A 14,170-nucleotide genomic window follows, 5' to 3' on the forward strand; every position below is an offset into this window, starting at 1 on the left:
TTAAGAACACTTACCAGTAAATTGCTATAATCTTGTTATTCACTGAACAGTTGCTTTCTGGTAAGTTTGCATAAAATACATTATCTTTGGCAATAACATCTTTTTGAAAAGTGAATCACTCAAGCAAACATAAAAAGTTTTATTTTTACTTGCTTGTTTCCACAAAGATTATAAGGTGTCTTTCAAAATATATAAATTGCAACAAAATAAAATAATAATTGAGAGTGAAAAAAAATTTCAAAAATTCATGAAGTAAATAAATCCAAATGTAGTTAACAGCAATTTATAAGGAAGACAAATATACATATTAAATACTCTTTCTGGAAAAATGGTATTTATAAACTTTCTAACATTGGTTGATTTTTTCATGCCATAGTGCCTAAGATGTTAGTTTAATCAGCTGTAAATAGTAACATTTGATTGACTGATAGAGGTATATAAAAATATGTGGACATGTGAAATGCTTGGGGATATGTAGTCTCGTTGACCTATCACAATTTTACACAGTGTTCTTTTTCATATACAAAGAAAGGAAAAAACAGACTCTTTTTTTTTTTTTTAAAGATTTTATTTATTCATTTGAGACACAGAGATACAGAGAGAGAGAGAGCATGAGCAGTGGGAGAGGCAGAGGGAGAGGGAGAAGCAGACTCCCCGCTGAGTCAGGAGCCCGATGTGGGGCTCGATCCCAGGACCCCGGGATCATGACCTGAGCCGAAGGCAGACGCTTAACCATCTGAGCCACCAAGGCGCCCCAGGAAAAAACACTCTTAACTATAGAGAATAAACAGGGTTGCTGGAGGGGAAGCGGGTGGGAGATGAGCTAAATGGGTGATGGGCATTAAGGAGGGCACTTGTGTTGAGCACTGGGTGTTATATGTAAGTGATGAATCACTAAATTCTACTCCTGAAACCAATATTACACTATATGCTAACTAGAATTTAAATATCAACAACAACAACAACAAAGTAATGGAAAATATAATGATATTTTGGAAATAAATTTTTATTTCCAAATAATAAGCTATTATTTACTCTATTTAGTCTTGTAATCTACTGATCTTTATTGACAGAAATCATGTTGTATTGAACAAAACATTTCTCGCAACCCACAAGTACTACCCAGTGTTATACCTGATCATTCCCAGTGCTGCCCTTTATCACTTCAAAGATTCAAGATTCAAAGGTGACCCTCACTCTCTGGAAACCACACAGTTTTCTGGGTTTTTTTGTACTCCAATCCCAACACATCTCTTAGAACTTTTCATATTTACAATACACAGTTCCTTGGCTTTTCATAACCTTACTCCCTTCTTATTCACCTTATATTTCATGGCTCATTATAATTATCTCTTGCCTTCATTTTCAGTAATGTTGACACTATTTTTTCTTTCTCATTAGTTTAAATTCTAAATCAGGTTAAATTTCTCTCTCTCTCTCTTTCTCTCTCTCTCTGTCTTTCTGCTTTTACTGCCTTGGGAACTAGCACTTGAGAAAACACACACATACATACACACACACACAAACACACACACACACTCCCATGCTGATATGTCTCATTTTAAAGTAATGACCACAAACTCAGAGTTGTCTTTAAGGAGTGGGTGGAAATCCTACAACAGCTCAAAATGATTCCATCCATCATGTTACAGGAAAGTTATTCCATACCTTCTGCTCTCTTGAAGTCTCTGACAGGGCCCCTCCTTCCTCTCAGCTGATGAATGACTCTACATCTTATTTTGCTGAGATTGAAAGGGCAATTATAAGAGAATGTTCTCATTATCCAATCACCAAATGTCTCTATGTATCAGCTTTCATGCTTGGCACTCTACCTGGATTACCCACCATTTGCCTATCTTGTCAGGGCATATCAATTTTACCCTAGTCAAAGACTCCACACCTGCAATTGTACCTTAATTCTCTCCATCACAAGTTTCTTGTTCTTAACATGATCAGTATAAAAATGCTATATTTATTCATTTAAAAACTTATAAGAAAAACAAAACAAAATCTATTTTGTCCCTACTTTTTCCATCACCTATTGCCCCTTCTCTTTTTTCCTCTGCAACAAATTAAGTAAAGGAGTCTGAACTTATGGACACCAACTCTTCACTTTCTTCTTTCCAGAACTCTCTCTTAAATCCAACTCAACAATGATTTACTTCCAACAACTTGAATGAATCCCCTTCTGTTAAAACTATCCATTACCTCACTGTAAGTAAAATGTAGGAATCATTTTCTTTATTTATTGGAGTTATTAGCTGTCTATGACCAAATTTGACCACTACCCCCTTTTAGAAACACCTTTGTTTCAATTATACTGTTATTTATTATGAAACACACACGTACACACACACACACACACACACACCTCATCTGTGTACTTTCACCCAGTTAAAAAATAAAATTAAATATTACTATTACTGTTAGCTCTTACTGAGTAACTCCTCAATCACATTCTCCTCCCAAGGATAGACATTATTCTAAATGTCATCTTTATCATACTCTTGTTTATCTTTATGGTATATAAATTTATCATACATTTCTTATCAAAAATATCATACATTTTTAATACTGTGTGTGTTAATTTGAAATTTTTTTGGCATCAGTGTTATTTTATGATATCCATCCAGGTTATATCTGGAGATAAATTGTTCAATTTCATTGCAATATATTGAGTCATTGCATGAATGTGCTATAACTTGTTTATTCATTCTCCTAATGAGAATTTGCGTTCTTCTATTTTGTTTTTCTTAAATCACAGCACATGTTGGTATGAATATTCTTTCTGACATAGCTATAAGAACTTACAACTTTTAACTAGAAGGGGAATTACTGGGTCATAATTTATAATCCATATATTAAAATTTATTATAAGAAAATTTTTGTCAAAATTACATTCTAATTTTAATCCAAACACATATTTTATTATAATTCCTATTATTTGACATCCTCATCAACACTTGGACTTTTCAGACTTCAAAATATCTGCCAACCTGGTACGTATGGAATTACTTCTTTTCATGGTTTTAACTTTTCTTCCTATTTAATAATGATGTTGTTTCCAGCTGATTATTGGCCAAGTACTTTCCTCTTTAAGTACAATTATTTTTCATGTCTCTGTCTATTTTTTGTTGTTGTTATATTGATTGTTTTTCTCCTATTCAATTGTGTGAAAAGATTTATTTTAATCTCATTTGTACAAAATTGGATTTGTTATTATCCTTGTGTCAGCATGCATTCTTATTGTTGGTTTATTCATGTCTTCTTACATACCATCTATTAGTTAATTCATTCATTTTAACAATATATTAAACATTCATAAAATCAGTACACTATTTGAAAACTAGAATATTAATAATAACTTGAATTGCCTAAGTGTTTCTTTTCTACCCTCTTCACCCCAATGAAATGACTATACTGATTTTGCTTTATTACTTCCTTTCTTTTATATAAATACACAAACATTTGCACACACATATTTCTAAAAATTGTATGGCTCAAATTTGATACTTTAAATTTTATTAAAAAGTATATCATTCCAAATGTTATCATGTTCTAAGACTTATTTTGACTTACCACACTGATAACATTGATCAATACTTTCTGTATAACAGAAGTTTATGCACCTTTACTATAGGATAATATTCTATTGTATAACTATATTATAAAGGATTTATCTATTTTTTTCAATGTTAGTTTGGGTTACTTCAGATTTACATTATTTTGAACGGTCCCAGTTTTTGCAATAATATATAAATTTTCTGGAATACATGTGCAAGAGTATCTCTCTCAAATACATCTGAGAAGGTTAATGTTGGATCATAGGATTTGTGAATGCTCACATTTTCAAGATAATAACTAATTATTTCCCAATGTGGTTTTTCAGCACTGATACCATTTAAAAATTTTTTGACAAAACTTTTCTTTGATTCCCTCTTATCTGACATCAAGTCTTACTCTGCTTTATAAGTTCCTACTCTTCTGCTCAACTTTTTATTTTTAAGTATCCCCATGTCTAAGTTCATTGCCACTGCTCACTTCTCTAATTACACTTAATGTTTGGTGATTTTACTAGTCATATATTTAAAAAACATCTATACCTGATGACACCTAATTTAATCAAGGTGATTTTTTCCTTCCAGTTACTTTTGGAAAATATATTTTCTCAAAACACTTGTCTTAATTTATTCTATTCTAACTACCTTCACGTTTCAAATATCATTCAAACCACATCTATTTTGTCTTGGATTACTGGATGTAACCTCCTAACTGATCTTCTGGCTTCTACTCTTGCTACCCAACAGTTTGTTCTCAGTATGACAGTCAGAAAGGTCTCTTTTAAAACAGATCAAGTCACTGTTCTGCTAAAATTCTGCAATGCTAGACAACTTGAAATAACTCATTTTTCCTGTTTTAAAAGAAAGAAGCATGGAAGTTGCCACTCTGCCCTAAAAACAAGGGAAGAGATGAGCAGAGTGAAAAAGCAATAACTTTTCATGGATCCACAAGCTAGGGAAGGACACAGAGAAATCCCTACTACCAAGATTGGAGAGATGGACAAGCACATAAAGAGAGTCACAGTTTACCAAAACAGACTCATGAGTGAAAACCATTGCAGGAACCAGTGTGAGGGTAGGAAAATCTTAACTGTAATTGATGAATGGCTAGAGGTTCCCGCCCACTCTAGCCATCCTCTCCTACTTAAGGGGGAAGAAAAATAATTGAGAAACTCATGAAATTCATAGTCCAGAGGATAACCTCATGAAAAGACTGATGGCTAATTATAAGAATATCGAACACTTACTTCCCTTCTTTACACATGACTATATATTACTAAGTCTATTTATTAGCTGTTATTTTTATCCAGCACGTCATATCTGGTTATCAAGAAAAATATTGCAAGGCAAACCAAAGGGCAAAACCCCACAATTTGAAGAGTTAGAACAAGCATCTGAAACAGGCATGGCAGGGATATTGGAATTATCAATCTAGGAATTTAAGACGACCATGATTAACATGCTAAGGGCTCTAATGGATGAAATAGACAATATGCAAGAACAGATGGGTAGTGTAAGCAGAGAGATGGAAATCCTAAGAAAGAAAATTTAAAAAACATGCTAGAAATAAAAAAGCCCTGTAACAGAAGTAAAGAATGCTTTTTATGGGCTTACTAATAGACTCTGTATAGCTGAGGAAAGAATCTCTGCAGTAGAGGATATATCAGTAGAATCCCTAAAACTGAAAAGCAAAGAGAACTGAGACTGTAAAAATCAGAGTAGAATATCCATGGATAGTAGGACAAATACAAAATGTATACCATATGCATAATGGTAATATCAAAGGAGAAGAAAGAAGGGAAAGAAGAAATATCTGAAACAATGACTCTGAGAATTTTCTCAAATTATCAGACACCAAGACTTATATCTAGGAAGCTCAGAAAACACCAGGCAGACTAAATGGCAAAACAAACAAACACCCAACATTTCATTTTGAAAATAAAGAAAATCAAAGATAAAAAAAATACCCTGAAAGAAGTCAAGGATTTAAAAAACATCTCACATATAGAGGAACAAAGATAAGAATTACTTCTAACTTTTCCTCAGAAATCATGCAAGCAAGAAGAGAGTGGAGTGAAATATTTAAAGTATTGAGAGAAAGCAAAATAAACCAAGAATTCTGTGTGTTGCAAAATCATCTTTCAAATGTGAAGGATAAATAAAGATTTTCTCAGACAAACAAAAATTGAGGGATTGTTGCCAGTAGACCAGCTTTGCAAGAAATGTTAATAGAAGTTCTTTAGAGAGAAGGATAATAATATAGGTAGTTTGGAGAACACCAAGGAAGCAATAAGTAAAAGTTAAAAAAAGGAACTTTATTTTTCTTTAATTTTTTATTCACGTATAATTAATATATAGTGTTATATTAGTTACAGGGTACAATATAATGGTCTAATGATTCTATACATTACTCAGTGCTCATCAAAATAAGTGTACTCTTAATCCCTTTCACCTATTTCACCCATGTCCCCACCCATCTCCCCTTTTATTTTTATTTGTTGTTTATTTAACCAATAACAGTTTATTCAAAATAATTATACCAGTAATGTAATAAAATGTATGCATCTATATATTTACTTATATATATTTATGTATAAGTGAAATGAATGACAGAAATAACACACGGAACAGAAGGTAGGAATTAGGATTATTTTGTTAGTAGGTACTCACATTACCCATAAAGTGGAATAGTATTATTTGAAAGTAGATTTGAAATAGCTGCAATGTATACTGCAAACGGAAATCTGGAATTGGATCTATTGATGAAATTGAAAACTAAGACCTTACTAGATGGTAAGCAAAGAGGTGATAAACATGGAGTACTTAAAAGAGTTTGTAAATCCCCAATGTATGGTGGATACAAATTGGGTAGGAGAATGAGAGCTGGCTTATATAAAAGCTCTGTCTTTTTAAAAATATGGATGCAATGGTCATTTTAGCAATTTTGAAGATGCATTATTTTGTTAACTGCCTAGACTTGAAAACTTGATGAAACAGAATGTCCAAGGCAGCAGGTAAATAGACCTTCAACCCTTCACTAGGCCGGGGAAGGCTGTGCTGAAAATCTTTTCACTGTATCAAAGCTACAAAACAGACAATTTTAATACACTTGGAAATGCCTTTGTTCTCAGTTCTGCTCACTGATTCAAATGATAAATGACCATATGTCCTGTTATGGAATATTTGAGTGAATCTTCTTATGAACATTGGACCACCAAATTAACCAAATGACCCTTGCAAAAGGTAAGAATCCTCCATTGCCTAGAAATCAATCAAAGACCTCACCTAAAATGGATGCTTTACATGATATATTCCATATTTCAAAGTCCACTGCAACTCCACCTCATCATCTCTGTATCAGTAATTAAGGTAAATTCTCAGCGTACTCCAATTTAGAATCACAGTCTCTGCTACTGGAGTAAATACTTTATACATGAAAAGTTCTATAGTACCTTGCTAATATATTGTTTTGTGCTAGTCTCAGGCTATCAATAACCAATATTGTGGCTAGAATGGCTCTTGTGATTCTTATTTTGATTGCAAGAAGCCCTAGGCAATAGACATCAGGAAACTTTGAAAAAGAAATGGAAATCTTACAAGCCCTTCAAAATATACAGCACACTTGGGGCCACACAGTGAAGTTGGGACTAGAGAGAGAGAGAAGTGAGGACCTGGAGTTCTGCTTTTATTGCAGTTGAGGGTGGGGCCTAGGGGTTCATGGGTTCACGGTTTATAGGTTAATTTAAAAAGGTTAAGATCATGCCATTTGAAAAAACATGGATAGACCCAGAGAGTATTACACTAAGTGAAACAAGTCAGACTGAGAAAGACAAATACCATATGATTCACCATAAATGAAATCTAAAACAAACAAACAAATAAAACAGATAAACAAAAACCAGAATCAGAACTATAAATATGAGAGCAAACTGATAGTTCCCGTCGGGGAAGGGGATGAGGGGTTGGGTAAAATGGATGAAGGAGAGAGGGAGATGCAGGCCTCCAGTTATGGAATGAGTCACAGGAATAAAAAGCAGAGCATAAGGGATACAGTCAATGATATTGTAATAGTGATGTAATGGGATGAATGGGGGCTATACTTGTGGTGAACATACCATAATGTATAAACTCGTCAAATCACTAAGTTGTAACCTGATACTAATGTAACATTGTGTGTCAACTATACCCAAAAAAAATGAATGAAAAAAATAACAAAAACATATGAGCATAAATTTAAAGCACATCCTTTGCCAGAGAAAGACTAAGAACCATTAAGATGAAATTACAGGGAGAGGGACACCTGGGTGGCTCAGTCAGTTAAGCATCTGCCTTCAGCTCAGGTCACGACCCCAGGGTCCTGGGATCGAGTCCCACATCAGGCTCTCTGCTCCATGGGAGTCTGCTTCTCCCTCTACTTGTGTTCTCTTTCTGTCAAATAATAAATAAAATCTTTAAAAAAAAAAAAAGAAAGAAATTACAAGGAGAACCCCATGCAACTACCTTATTTATTATAAGTAATAAATTATAAATAATATTTATTTATATATTATATATTTATTAAACCAGAATAAACACCACATCTGAGGCAAAATTGCAGGGGTAAGTGCCACTATCAAAATGTTAAATAACTGAGTGGTGGTCATCCCTATTATATTCCTAGTCAATTAATGAGTTTAGGTTCTAAAATATTTAAATAAATAAATCTAAAAAAGAAACAGATGGTAAATGGTGAATGATCGTGTTTGACTGTCAACTTACTCAATTTATAGCTTGAATATCAACTTCTGTGCACGATGTTTTATATTTACTTTCAAAGATTAATAGATTAATAGCCTCTGGCACCTAGTATGCAGATCTGTTGAAGAAATTTCTTAAATCTTGAGGCTGACAATTGTTCAAATTAACATGGAAAGGAGAGCATTACACACACACTGAGTTGTCCCATGGATATTTTATTCTCCTGCTTTCAGCCAGGAGAAATCTGAAGAATATCACAGTGATCCATTATATTGGTGTCAGAGAGTGGATACCTTCCCACTTGTTCCAGTATTCTATAGCTGCATAACAAACCAACCCAAGATTTAGTGCCATAAAACAAGAACTCATGTTCTTGTGATCCTCAACTATGACGTCTATCTGTGAAAGATGCAGTATGACCCAGAACCCACGAAACTAAGTGATTTTCAAAACCAAGTTCACAGACATGTGGCCCCAGTCAAAGCATCCTCACTGTCTTCAGCTGCTCAAGCCTACTAGTAGGGAGTGAAGAAGTAAATCAGGGGGATAAAAAAAGGATGTTTCCTTTTGAGCTGATTCCAATGCCAGCAACTGAGTGGTAATTCTTATGGGGAGCTTTCGGGAGCAAAATTGTTAATGCATCAAACGTATCACATTAACAAGGGATTAGTTCCATCAGCCATTGGTTAAAACTTGTCCAAGGGATCGCTTACCTCCCTGGTACATTTCTTGGCATATGGACTTAGGCTGAGATGAGTGGGTTCCTGTGGTCAGAGAAAGCACTTGAAGTTGGAAACCAAACAACATTTGACTTAAATATGCATGTCAGTGTCTCCGGTTCTTCCCCAGAAAAACTTTACACTAGTGAAAGTGGACAGATCTTTCACAGGCTCTTGAGATCAGGCTTTAGACTGACACCAATATACCAGGAAAGCTGAAATCTCATCACGAATGCCTCCTTAGACCCCTTGCATTTGGAAGCCAAAAAAAAAAAAAAGGTGGGGGGGAGTTGATGTGCTTGAAACTGGAGTCGTGTGTGACAAGAGCAGACAGCGAAGGCCTCTGCTAACCCTGCTTCATCTTCGTGATGATATTACCGTACAACAGCTACTGCAAAAAATCCATAGTGTAATCAGTACATTTTTAGTACGCATGAACAATATATCAAACCACTTCCCTCCAACAATATCAATAAAGAATGTTTACTTTTTTGAAATCATGGATCTATTCCTTTTTAAATTTGTGATTTTGTTTTCACAAATTTTGAGACTATTTAAGTCTACTTAACTAGATAAGAGCATTTCTGGCCCCACAGAATTTAGAACAGAGCATCAAACTGTATTCAAGGCAGCTGAGCAATAAAAACAGGCTCCGAAAAAATTAAGCACAAATATTAACCTCCAAGTAGATATCGAAGGATACTTTAGTTGGATCCATAAGGTTAAATGATATTGTTGTCAGTAAGAACACTCTGACATCTGTCAGAAAATACTAGAAAGTCGACTCAGAGTTTCAGACTCACTTTCTGCCTCCACCCAACAATGGGGCTTTTGGCATTGAACATCCCCAGGAAATCCCATGTCAAAGCACCAAGTTTCCTCAGAGAACACACTGATCTATCACGTCTTCCTCACGTCTCTGCCATTCCCTTAACCTATGTCCCCAGCCTCCATCACAATGATAAATATGAGAAAGAATTTCAGCTTTAAAGCCCTGTTATTTTGACTCAAGTAAATTTATTTCTTCCAGGGATGAATTTTAAGTAGCTGCGTGCTATGGCCGATATGACAATATTTTCTGGTCCCAACATCCTGTACCATAATTTGCAATTTTATTAAGGTGTAATTTATATACCCAAAACTATATCCATTTTAAATGTACACTTTGATGAGTTTGATAAATGATTATGCCCATGTTACCATCCCACCCATCAGATATAGAACATTTCTCTCATCCCAGTAGGTTCCCTTAGTGATTTTTTCTAGGTCAATCCATGCTCTGCATTACCACCTCCGAAACTCCAAAGGAATCCCTTTTTTTAAATTTCTATCACCATGATTACTTTTTTTAACTTCATAAAAATGTGGTAATGCATTCTGTTTCTTTTCTGTTGGCCTATTTCTGTACAACATAATGGTGTTGAGATGTGTACATGACATTTTGTATACCACAAGTGGGTTTTATTGTTGAGTAATATTTCATTGAATTAACACACCATGTGTTTATCATCCTTCTGTTGTTGAATGTTTGGGCTGTTTGTAGGTTTTGGCTACTATAGATAGTTGTTATGAACTGTTGTGTATGAGGGTTTTCATGTCATATGTCTTCTTATGCCCACAAAATAACAATGAGTGGAACTGGATCATCAAGCAGATATATTTCACCATTAAAAAAAATTAAACCCCTTTTCAGAGTAGTGCTGCTATTATACAATAGTACCGGCAATGTGTTAGCATTCCAACTGTTCTGATTCCTTGCCAACATTTGGTATTATCATACTTTTTAATAGTTTTTCATTCTTATGGCTAAATGATATCTCATGGTAGTTTAATTCAAAGTTATCTGAAGAATAGTTAAGTTGTTCGTTTTTTTGTGCGTGCCTGTGCACGTGCATGTGTGTACGTGTGAAGTATCTTTAAATCCTTACTAATTTTTAATTGTGTTGTTTATTTAGTATTTATTTATAGGATTAATTATGTATTCCAATACAAGTACTTTGTTGGATAAGCCTATTAGAAATATTTTCTCTCACTCTGGTCCTTGCCATTTTTCTAAATGGAGTCTGATGAAAATATGTTTTTATTCTGATAAAATTTGATTTAACATTTTTTCTTTTCTGGTTATTATTTGGCCCTACGAAATATTTACCTACTTGAAACTTGTAAAACTATGGCTACTATATAATGGACACATTATGTACTTGCATCCTTTCTTGAAAAAACCCAGCTTTCTACTTCCTTATGAAGGGTTTATTCTCTGTAATTCAGCTCCTCAAGGCTTCCTTATCTCCACTGCTCTTTGATAGCATCATAGAAGTATATGGTTTTTATTTTAACATTTTTGAAAATATTTTCATTGGATAAAGTGTTATTTTTATGTTCTACATCTTAATCATAAGCTGAGGCTCCTATTTTTCAAATTTTAATGACCATCCTTTGCATGCATCACTGTCCAGTACAATAATGGATGTTTATAATTGTGTATTAGGCTACTTAGAGAACAGGAGAGCTGTGTTTTAAGAGGCACAAGATATTCAGGGCTTTTGGTAAGAAACCTAACATCATGATTAATCATAGCAAGCATTTACACTTAGTAAACAAGATTACAATTGCATATAAATTACAGCATTTGTAAAAGCTCACTGTTTGATACTATTGGACAAAGTGATTTTATTCTATTGAGTATTGTAAAGTTTGATAAAAAGTTAAGCAATACATTCTAGTTAAATTTTGAAATTTAGAAAACAAAATATATGCCTAACACCATATAGTGTTCACTATATAGTGTTCACGATATAGTGTGACTAAATAAATATTTTTTAGTCAAGGACTGGTTCTACAATGTAAGATTAGGATTTTTAAATAGTGAGAGTTTTAATTTTTAGAGAGGGATTTCACCATCATTTCATGCTTAATGAAATGAACCTAATTAGCCCCTTGCATTTTGTATTAGTGGTTAGGTCATCTGAGACCAATTTTAATATTTGCATTCATTTCTAGTACTAATCATGCTCCAGAAAGTAAGAATATGGTAATTAGTTTCTGTCATTTGAAAGCAACATTCCTGAATTACCTTAAGCTTATTGAAATCCAGTTGCCTTTTTAGAAAGTTTTATTAGAATACAGTCACTTTCAAAATCTTGCTTCAATACATTTTCTAGTGTCATTATTTGTACTACATGATTAGTACCAATAGATTTAATTCAAATACCACAATCCCTTCTTGTTATTATGGTTTGTAATTTTGTAAATTGTTATTAAATATTAAATATTCATGAGTTTGTTTTATTTTTTAGTTGTCAGCAATGATGCAGTATGGTGCTGGGGGCTAGTCTTTCTTGTGGACATTGTTATTAATCAAGAAAAATGCATTAAAATGCTCTTTGAAGAATAAACTATATGAAGTAATAAGAATGTATATTTTATATTCCATTAGTCATTCTAGGGAAAACCCATCAAATATTTCAGCAATATTTTTCATTAAAATTGAAGTAAAATTTCATTAATCAATTCAGAACTAAGATAATTAATCTAGCCCTGGTGAGGCTCAACTTGGACTAAATATTTTCTAAGACTTTTTAACACTCATTTAGCATGTTTGAAATTCTATTCTTGAGGTATATATATAATTTTTTAAGATTTTATTTATTTATTTGACAGAGAGAGAGAGAGAGACAGTGAGAAAGGGAACACAAGCAGGGGGGATGGGAGCAAGAGAAACAAGCTTCCCGCGGAGCAGGGAGCCTGATGCGGGGCTCGATCCCAGCACCCTGGGATCATGACCTGAGCTGAAGGCAGACGCTTAACGACTGAGCCACTCAGGCACCCCTTGAGGTATATATTTTAAAATCATTTTCCCAGAGCCTCGGGTCAAAATGGCGAGCAGGCCTGCCGTTGCAGCATTAAGCCGGTGGCTGGAGGGTATTCGAAAATGGTACTACAACGCTGCAGGGTTCAATAAACTGGGGTTAATGAGAGATGATACAACATATGAGAATGATGATGAGAAAGAGGCCGCAAGAAGGCTTCCTGAGAACCTTTATAACAACAGGATGTTTCGCATTAAGAGAGCACTGGACCTGACCATGAGGCATCAGATCTTGCCTAAAGAGCAGTGGACAAAATATGAGGAGGATAAATTCTACCTTGAACCATATCCGAAAGAAGTTATTCAGGAAAGAAAAGAGAGAGAAGAATGGGCAAAGAAATGATGGAGTTGAAATCTGTGGTTGCAGCTGCCCTCAAATATTTTTAAGAAGTTGAATAAACCTGAAATATACAATTCAAAAAAAAAAAATCATTTTTCCATCAGAGTGCATGCAGCTTCAAGATACATTTTGAGAAGACCCAGGCCAAAAAATAAAAACCTCTATGTGAATCTCTGCCCCTAAAAATATGTATTATCATTAGCACAGAGACAGAATTAAGAAATTATTTCAAAAATATTATGTATGGAGGTCTATATTTGAGAAAGTAGTAAGTTATAAAGTACTTATTTACTGTATAATAATAATGATAATAACATTAATCAATCAAAATGTGAATCAGTTTAAGAATCTCATTGTGTTATAATTTTGTAATTTCAAAATTAAATTATATACAACTCTCCATACTATCCTGTATTTCAGTTTTAGAAGTTTTAATGCTTGGGCTGTATTAAGTTCTACTAGTAAGAAAGTAATTGTCACCTAAAGGTAGCACATCTTGATAATCCTGACATCCTTGTTCAGTGGAATGATGTCAAGTGTGAATATGTTATTAATAATCTTTCATGGGTCAAACCATTCCTTTGGCCAGTTTTGATCTCAAAGTATCCTCTGATGAAGCAAGTTGTATAGGTTTCCCACAAGTAGTTATTTCTCAAAACTCTTAGAATAACTTTTGTCCCATCTAGACATTTCTCTAGTCCTTCAGAACCTTCACATTAAATAAGAGACAAGTGTCCAAGGAGCGCACTCTAAGCCTACTGTGTTGAGCTGAAGCAGAGAAGTGCAACTTGATTTAAGTTTCTCTAACTTAGAAAACAAATATTTTCAATAACAGAAATCAAGATATGTTTGGCTAAATTCAACTGATTAATTAAGAAGTGTCTCTATTTATACTGAACATATTTTAAAATAAATATATCAATCCCTGTAGACCAAATATGAGTAG

At 33.9% G+C, this 14,170-nt stretch overlaps 1 pseudogene; it reads left to right on the top strand.

Moving 5' to 3' along the window:
• The first annotated feature begins 12,880 nt into the window (after nt 1-12,880).
• On the top strand, nt 12,881-13,294 carry LOC118519982 (cytochrome b-c1 complex subunit 7 pseudogene; annotated as a pseudogene).
• Nucleotides 13,295-14,170: the final 876 nt, after the last annotated feature.

This window comes from Halichoerus grypus, chromosome 4 (genome assembly GCF_964656455.1).
Source record: "Halichoerus grypus chromosome 4, mHalGry1.hap1.1, whole genome shotgun sequence".
NCBI classification, from domain to species: domain Eukaryota; kingdom Metazoa; phylum Chordata; class Mammalia; order Carnivora; family Phocidae; genus Halichoerus; species Halichoerus grypus.